This window comes from Callithrix jacchus, chromosome 4 (assembly GCF_049354715.1).
Source record: "Callithrix jacchus isolate 240 chromosome 4, calJac240_pri, whole genome shotgun sequence".
In the NCBI taxonomy this organism is placed as follows: Eukaryota; Metazoa; Chordata; class Mammalia; order Primates; family Cebidae; genus Callithrix; species Callithrix jacchus.
In genome coordinates, this window is record NC_133505.1 from 132,031,024 (window position 1) to 132,039,037 (window position 8,014).

An 8,014-nucleotide genomic window follows, 5' to 3' on the forward strand; every position below is an offset into this window, starting at 1 on the left:
CTTTTAATGAATGCAGGGATACCAATCTCTTTTTTTTTTTTTTTTTGAGACACAGTTTCGCTCTTGTTACCCAGGCTGGAGTGCAATGGTGCGATCTCAGCTCACTGCAACCTCTGCCTCCTGGGTTCAGGCAATTCTCCTGCCTCAGCCTCCTGAGTAGCTGGTATTACAGGCATGCGCCATCATGCCCAGCTAATTTTTTGTATTTTTTTAATAGAGATGGGGTTTCACCATGTTGACCAGGATGGTCTCGATCCCTTGATCTCGTGATCCACCCGCCTCGGCCTTCCAAAGTGCTGGGATTACAGGCTTGAGCCACCACGCCCAGCCCCAATCTCTTATAATAATGAGAAATTATCTTTGGAAAACTTTAAGTTATGGCTTTGACAAGTAAAGCACACATATATTAGACCTAGTATAGTGTTCCCCTGGCAATCCACAGGAAGTACAGTCTGCATGAACAGACAAATGGATGCAGAGCTCCTCTCATATGATTAAGATGGAAATGTATAATATATTTCTCAAAACAAAGCTTTGTGTCAAAAAGAAAAAAAACAACTAAAAACTCTGGTCTTCTCGATTCCCAAAAGGCTCAAGATGACTTTGGCACATAGTAAAACCTAAAAGAAGGGAAATCAAATAAAATCTGCAGGATCATTACATGGTAGGAAGTCAATTTAAAACCAGGAATTTAAGAGCTGTGACCTCTGCCCATCCTAGATTCCTTCCTTTGTCTTCGAGACCCTGAGTCTTGTCCATGTGACAGTTTGTCTCTGAGGAGCCTTGGTAACACTAATACATTTATGTATCTAATTTATTCAAGAAATGTTTGCTTGGGCATTCACTATTTCAGTACACAGTGAGAGTATTGTTGGGTTTACAAAGAGTAATAATCATAGAGAAGATCCATCGAGTGACTACTCATCACTATAGTAAGTGTTTTATATGCATTTCTCACTTTATTCCTCACAGTCCCACACTACGAAGTAGGTATTATTGTTATTATCAGATTATTTCATCCTATAGGTGAGAAAACTGACACTTGGATTGGCCAACTTACCAAGCACATAACTCTATTAAGGGGTTCTCTGGAATACAAGTCCAGATAATCTGACTCCAAAGCTCATGTTTTAACTGCTACCTAACACTCAACAAGGACATAACCAGCCCTGAGGTACTTATACTTTAGTGGAGGAGGGAAAACACATAAGCTTGTAGAGACAGCACAAGGCGCTGTGCTGTAGAACAGGAGCCTGAAGTTTCCTGGAGCTGGACCACATAAGAATGAAATCACCCATGGCTGAGATAGCCATAGGTAGCTTGTGAGGGAGGCAGAATTTGAGCTATACCTTGAAGGGTAGGTAGGATTTTATAATTGTATCATTATCTCAATCTAAACCTGAACAAAACAAAACAATTTGTAATTGTCCTACTCTTGCTCATGCCCTAGTCATGGAGTCATTTTTTAGCTCAATACTACCTTTTACTAAGTTTTTGCCAAAACATTTGAAAAGACTACTGAATTTATCGCCCCTTCTATTCCTACAACTGCCAAATTAATTCAGAACCTCATGTCTTTATTCTTTTTGTGCTGCTATAACAGAATACCACAGACTAGGTAATTTATACAGAAAATAAATGTCCTCACAGTTCTGGAGGCTGGGAAGTCCAAGACGGAGGGGCTGGCATCTGGCGAGTGCCTTACTACAATGTTCTTAGTAAATTCGGAGCACTGTAGTAAGGGATATAGGAATTTCTCATCCCTGTCCACATGAAGGAATTAAATAAAGCATTTTATTAAAAGAAAAGTGGAAACATTTTCATTTCAGATATCTAATTTCTCAGTTTTTCAATCACATCTTATTTGACTTTTGGACAACTGACATGCTGGAGCCAAGAATCATTTCGGCATTCTGGTCCCATGAGTTTGGAGATGGAGGTTTGGGAATACGTTTTTAAAGAAATTTATTTTGTGTATAAATGCTGATCTAGCACATGATAAACATTTTCTATTATCAAGTAAATGCTATCACTTTTTATTAATGTTCTTTTGGTTGAGTTAACACAAAACATTTCTACATTGAAATTAGTATTCTATTAAGTCAGGAGGGTGAAAAAATAATTCCGGAAGAAGTAAAAATAAAGCAACATGACATTTGCTGTGAAGTTGTCACCAAGGAGTTTCCATAAAGAAATAACAGGTAACATGCACACATGGAAAAGTCAAATACGTGTTCTATAGCAGTGGTCTACAACCTTTACAGCACCCAGGACCAGTTTCGTGGAAGGCATTTTTCCATGGATGGGGGTAGGCGGGGGATGTTTTTCTGTTGATTGAAGTGCATTGCATTTATCATTAGATTCTCATAAGGCATGCACAACCTGGATCCCTCACATGCGCAGTTCACAACAGGGTTTGCACTCCTGTGAGAAACTAATGCTGTGGCTGATCTGCCAGGAGTGGAGCTCAGGCGATAATGCTTGCTCACCTCCTGCTATGTGGCTCAATTCCTAACAGTACGGCTCTGTGGCCCAGGGCTTGGGGACCCCTGTTTTATAGGGTTGTTCCTCTAAAAATGGCTTATGTAAGATTCTCCTGAAACTTAAAAAAGGCAGATCGAAATCATACTTGTTGAAAAAGAAATTCTGAATTAGGAAGTAGTAGTAGGGTAACTGAACAAGGTCTAATCAGCCATCTTTTTCATGAACACTAAGCACTGACTAGAGAGTTTAAGAATGAAAGATCCTGTGAGTCCTTGGGGTTTTTCTGGCTCTGAGTCCTCCGGGTTTTTCCGGCTCCTCCTACATCCTGCTAGGTCCTCCGTAAGATGCCCGTCCCTTTCCTTTTACCCTTACCATTGTTTCTCTCAGACCCTGGCCCTTCTCACCATCATACCCCTCAACATACAATATGTTCACAAATGCTAAGCTCACCCAGTTCTGCATTCACAGGGAATTGGAATTTGTTTTCTAGCACTCCCTGTTCTTGTTGTTTCATGCCCTTTTAGAGCCCCAGAAGTCACGGAATTCAGTCCAGACTCCATTCCCCCAAAACGCCAAAAACAGCAAAGGCTTCCAGTTCCCCGGGTCAGCTTCCCCACCTCCCTAGGAAACCACGGCAGGCTCTGACTCCCCACCCTGGAGACTTATAAGGAGGCACCCAATCCTTCACTCTCAATTCCTTGTTTTCCGAGGAACTCTCACTAGAAAGTGGTTAAAAGTTCCAGGCTTCCTAGGGGCATACGGTAATATTGCTTCCCATCCTCACCTACCAGATTTCTACCATCTCAGTGTTCACTCTTATACTGATACCTCGTAGACCCCAGCCTGTATCCCAATAAATGTGATATAGGCAACAGCTAGCTCAAGTGAGGAAAAGATGAGTTTACTGACAAAGACTGGGCCATAACACCCAGTGGGGGCAAGAATGTGGAAAGAGAACACAAGAAAGACAGTAAAAAATTAAGGGAATAAAGGCAAGAATACTTGAATTTGGCTTTAAACAACTCTAAGAATAGACCAGTATAGAACAGTGCCCCTTTCTGGATTAAGACAAAATAGTGAATGACTTAGTGAGAAGAGATTTGAGCTCCAGACAAGGGAAGTGTAGGAGACAGATAGGATATAATTATGACATGATTTTAAAATTGTGGTCAATGCAAGGTCAACCTAGGATAATTTCCCAAAATGTCCCCAAACCACAGAAGACAACTCTGCAGGCAAGAGAGATACAGTAATAAAACATCATATCAAGGGTGATGCTGCTTTGCTCTCGAAGCCCAGAACACAGCAGAGTCTAAATAATAGAAGGGGTTAGAAACTAGAGCTGTAAATCCCAACAGCTGGCTCTGGACAAGTGCTAGGCTGGCTACATGGGCTGACCTGGGCAACTTAAAAAAAAATAGGGCTACCTGGGTTCAATGCCCAGCGATTCCCATTTAGGGTCTAGAGTGGTAATCAGGAATCTGCATTTTTAAAAGTGGTTCCATTTAAATGTACAGCCAGAACTGTAATCTACTGGGCTAGAAGCCACACATACTGAGTTCAGTGACTAATGCCCCCTGCTAGTTTGTTGATGCTCTCTCAAAATGTCCATAGGGTGAAACAACAAGGAGCAAAGGCTTGACAAGTTAGTGTCTGAATGTAAGGACACTTGTGGTTAGAGCAAGGACAGACTGTCTGAACAGGATGTGGTTAAAGAAGAAATAAGCAGCCCTGGCGTTAGCTGAAGAGTTGCAGGGAAAGTGTGAAAATTGCATGAGAAAAGAAAAAAGACCCTCAGAAACAACTGCTAAGAAAACTTTAGACATCAGTGAAAGACAGAACAGCAATAGAGCTAGTGTCATTGAGTCATGCCTTCCTCTCTTGGCCACTCTTCTAGATTCTCAACCCAGTTGTCTGCAGTAATGTCTTCCCTACTTCCTCTGCTTTTAACCTTCTTTAATGATACTATGTTTTCTATTTTCAAAATCCACTCATTATTTTCAATCATCATCCTCACTGGAAGGCAGAGTAATATTTTAAGAGTGCGTTGTGCAGTCAGCCTTCCCTGGGCTCAAGTCCTGATATAGTCCCTTGTTAGTTGCCCTCATTTGGGGAAGTTACTTGAGCTTCAGGCTCGTCCTCTGTTGAGCGGTTTAAATTTACTGTGCTGGACATTTCATAAGTTGTGTCTGCCAATCTTCTCATTTACACTTCTGCTGCATTTGTCACTGCACTTTTTTCTTGAAACAATCTTCTTTGTGGTGTCCTCAGCACTGCATTATCTATTCTTAATCCTACTCCTATGGTGCTCTTTCTCAATATCTTCTTTATTTATTTATTTTTTTAACTGAGATGCAGTCTCACTCTGTTGCCCAGGCTGGAGTACAGTGGCATGATCTCAACTCACTGAAACCTCCGCCTACTAGATTGAAGCAATTCTCTGCCTCAGCCTCTCCAGTAGCTGTGATTACAGGCACCTACCACCATACTCAGCTAATTTTTTGTATCTTTAGTAGAGACAGGGTTTCACCATGTTTGCCAGGCTGGTCTTGAACTCCTGACCTTGTGATCCAGCTGCCTCAGCCTCCCAACGTGCTTCAATATCTTCTGTTTTTATCTCCTTTCACCTAATTTTGTGTTTTCCTCAAGACAACCAAAATATAACTACTACTTGAGAGACTGTCCCATTTGTTTCTCTCTTCCAAGCAGTGTTAGCGACCCCTCTCTGTTGATAGCAGTGGCAGCATGTATGGACCCATGCTGCATTCTCCATGGAGCCAGCAGGAGCTGGGAACAAGAAGAAGCACTGCTCACTTCCAAGTTGGAGGGGCAGGAGCTCTGCCTTCCCAGACACAGCTGCAGCCACCCAGCTGAGGCTGCTTACCCAGGAATCTCTGCATTCTTGGGGCCCTGGGAAGCCCACTGCCCCTGCAGCTCAGAAGTACCTGCTCCCACTGCCTTATCTCTCCCCAATCTTGGTGCCAACTCTGATTTCAGAGCAAAGTTGTGGGCACCGTCACTACCCAGTTGGGTGTGCACATGCTCAGGGTAATGCTGACATGCCAGCCCCCTGCCACCTCAGCCCCTTCCAGACTTTGGGTGCTGATGAGCCTTGCAGGGAGGCCAAGGGGGAGCTAAGGGTGGCTTGACAAGGGGCTGCAGGCATCCCTCAGCATGAACAGCCTTGGCACCATGACACCATGGACACCATGGACCCCATGGGTGACAGGATAACAGAGTCAGGAAGCAGACAGGCTCCTGTGCAAAAAAGGGGTGGGTCCCCAGCAGAACTCCACTTTCAGGTCAGGGATGGCTTGAGGCCCATGAGCTAGGCTGCCAGTTCCATGGACCAGAGTAAGAACTTATGGTGCTATTTCCAGGCCTGCCCATGGCTGCCTATGGATCAATCAGCATACACTTACTCCCCTCTGAAGCCATAAAAACCCTCGACTCAGCCAGACTAAGGCAGATGATGGGATAACCTTCCTGCAGAGAGAAGCTACCCACTGGGGGGTCTCCTCTCCGCTGAGAAATGGGCCTACCTGTCTGCAGAGAAAAGTTAACCACTTTGTGTTTCCTCTGGGCTGTTTTTTAACCCTTTATAGCACCTCTTCACCTTGCTCACCTTCTACTTGTCTGTGCACCTCATTCTTCCTGGACCTGGGACAAGAACTCAGCACCTGCCAAATGGTGGGGTTGAAAGAGTTGTAACACAAACAGAGCATAAACATGCTCCTTGCTCACCACATTGCAGGTGAAGAGAAGGATAGAATGGTGAGTGGATTTTGAAAATAGAAAAATAGGAAATGTAGTGTCATTAAAGAAGGTTAAAAGCAGAAGAAGTAGGGAAGACATTACTGCAGACAACTGGGTTGGGAATTTAGAAGAGTGGTGAAGAGAGGAAGGCATGACTTCCAAACACCTTACATGCTGGATCAGAAACTGGAAATCCTAATTTATACATATGGTAGATATTATTTAATAAATTAGTAATAACATTTTGTCCTTTTTTTCCAGTCTCCTCCATTGAAATGGAAATTCCATGAGGGCAGGAGCGTGTTTTATTTTATTTTTCCTTCTACAATTGTTGTCTTATATATTTCATTTTATTCACTGTTATGTTCCCTGAACCCACACCAGTACCTTGAACTCTTCTCAGTTCTCAACAAACACAATCCATCTTTTTGAGTGAATTAAACAATGTCAGCCTTGCTCAATCAATACTTTTTGAGTGAATTAAACAATGTCAGCTTTTGTGCCAATCCCAGTTCACCTGCTTTGTTTGTGAGCAGCCTCATACAGAAAATAAGAATAGAAATACCTTATTCACAGAGTTGCTATGGGGTTTAAAGTTGATAATGAGTCAATATTAGTATAAAAGATAAATGTGACCTTGAAGAGATATCTGGATGATGGGAAGCATGTTTCTGAGTCTATTTTGTGATTGGTCTTCATATTGCCTTTTTCATTTCATTTGACTCACAAGTGCTAAAGTAGAGAAAAAAAATGGTCATGGGCTCTAGACAGTCCTGAATTTGCCCTAGGCTCCATGACTTGTTAACAGTTTCAAATGGGATAAGATGTGGCAAATGGGTTTTGTTTTGTTTTGCTGATTTCTTGTGGGGTCTTTTGGTTGCAATTTTTTTCCTCAGTTTTCAAAAACCATTTTATTTTAGAATAATTTAGATTTGACAAAAAAAGTTTCAAAGATAGAGAATTATGTATACCCCACCTCCAATTTCCTTTATTATTAACATCTTATATTATGGTGCATGATATGGTTTAGCTGTGTCCTCACCCAAATCCCATCTTGAATTCCCACATGTTATAGGAGGGACCCAGTAACAGGAAATTGAATCATGGGGGCAGGTCTTTCCAGTGCTGTTCTCAAGATAGTCAATAAGTCTCACAAGATCTGATGGTTTTAAAAAGGGGAATTTCCCTGCACAAGCTCTCTTTTTTGTCTGCTGCCATGTGAGATGTGCCTTTCACCTTTCACCATGATTGTGAGATTCCTCCAGCCACATGGAAATGTAAATCCAATTAACTTCTTTCTTTTTGTAAATTGCTCAGTCTTGAGTATGTCTTTATCAGCAGTGTGAAAACGAACTAATACAGTAAATTGGTACAGGATAGTGGAGAACTACTGAAAAGATACCCAAAAATGTGGAAGCAATTTTGGAACTGGGTAGCAGGCAGAGGATGGAACAGTTTAGAGGTCTCAAAAGAAGAGAGACTTGTTGAATGGCTTTGACCAAAATGTTGATAATGATGTGGACAATGAAATCCAGGCTGAGGTGGTCTCAGATAAAGATGAGGAACTTGTTTGGAACTGGAGCAAAGGTGGGTCTTGTTATGTTTTAGCAAAGAAACTGGTAGCATTTTGCCCCTGCCCTAGAGATTTGTGGAACTTTGAACTTGAGAAAGATGATTAGGGTATCTAGTGGAAAAAATTTCTAAGTAGCAAAGCATTCAAGAGGTAACTTGGGTGCTGTTAAAGGCATTCAGTTTTAAAAGGGAAGCAGAGCAT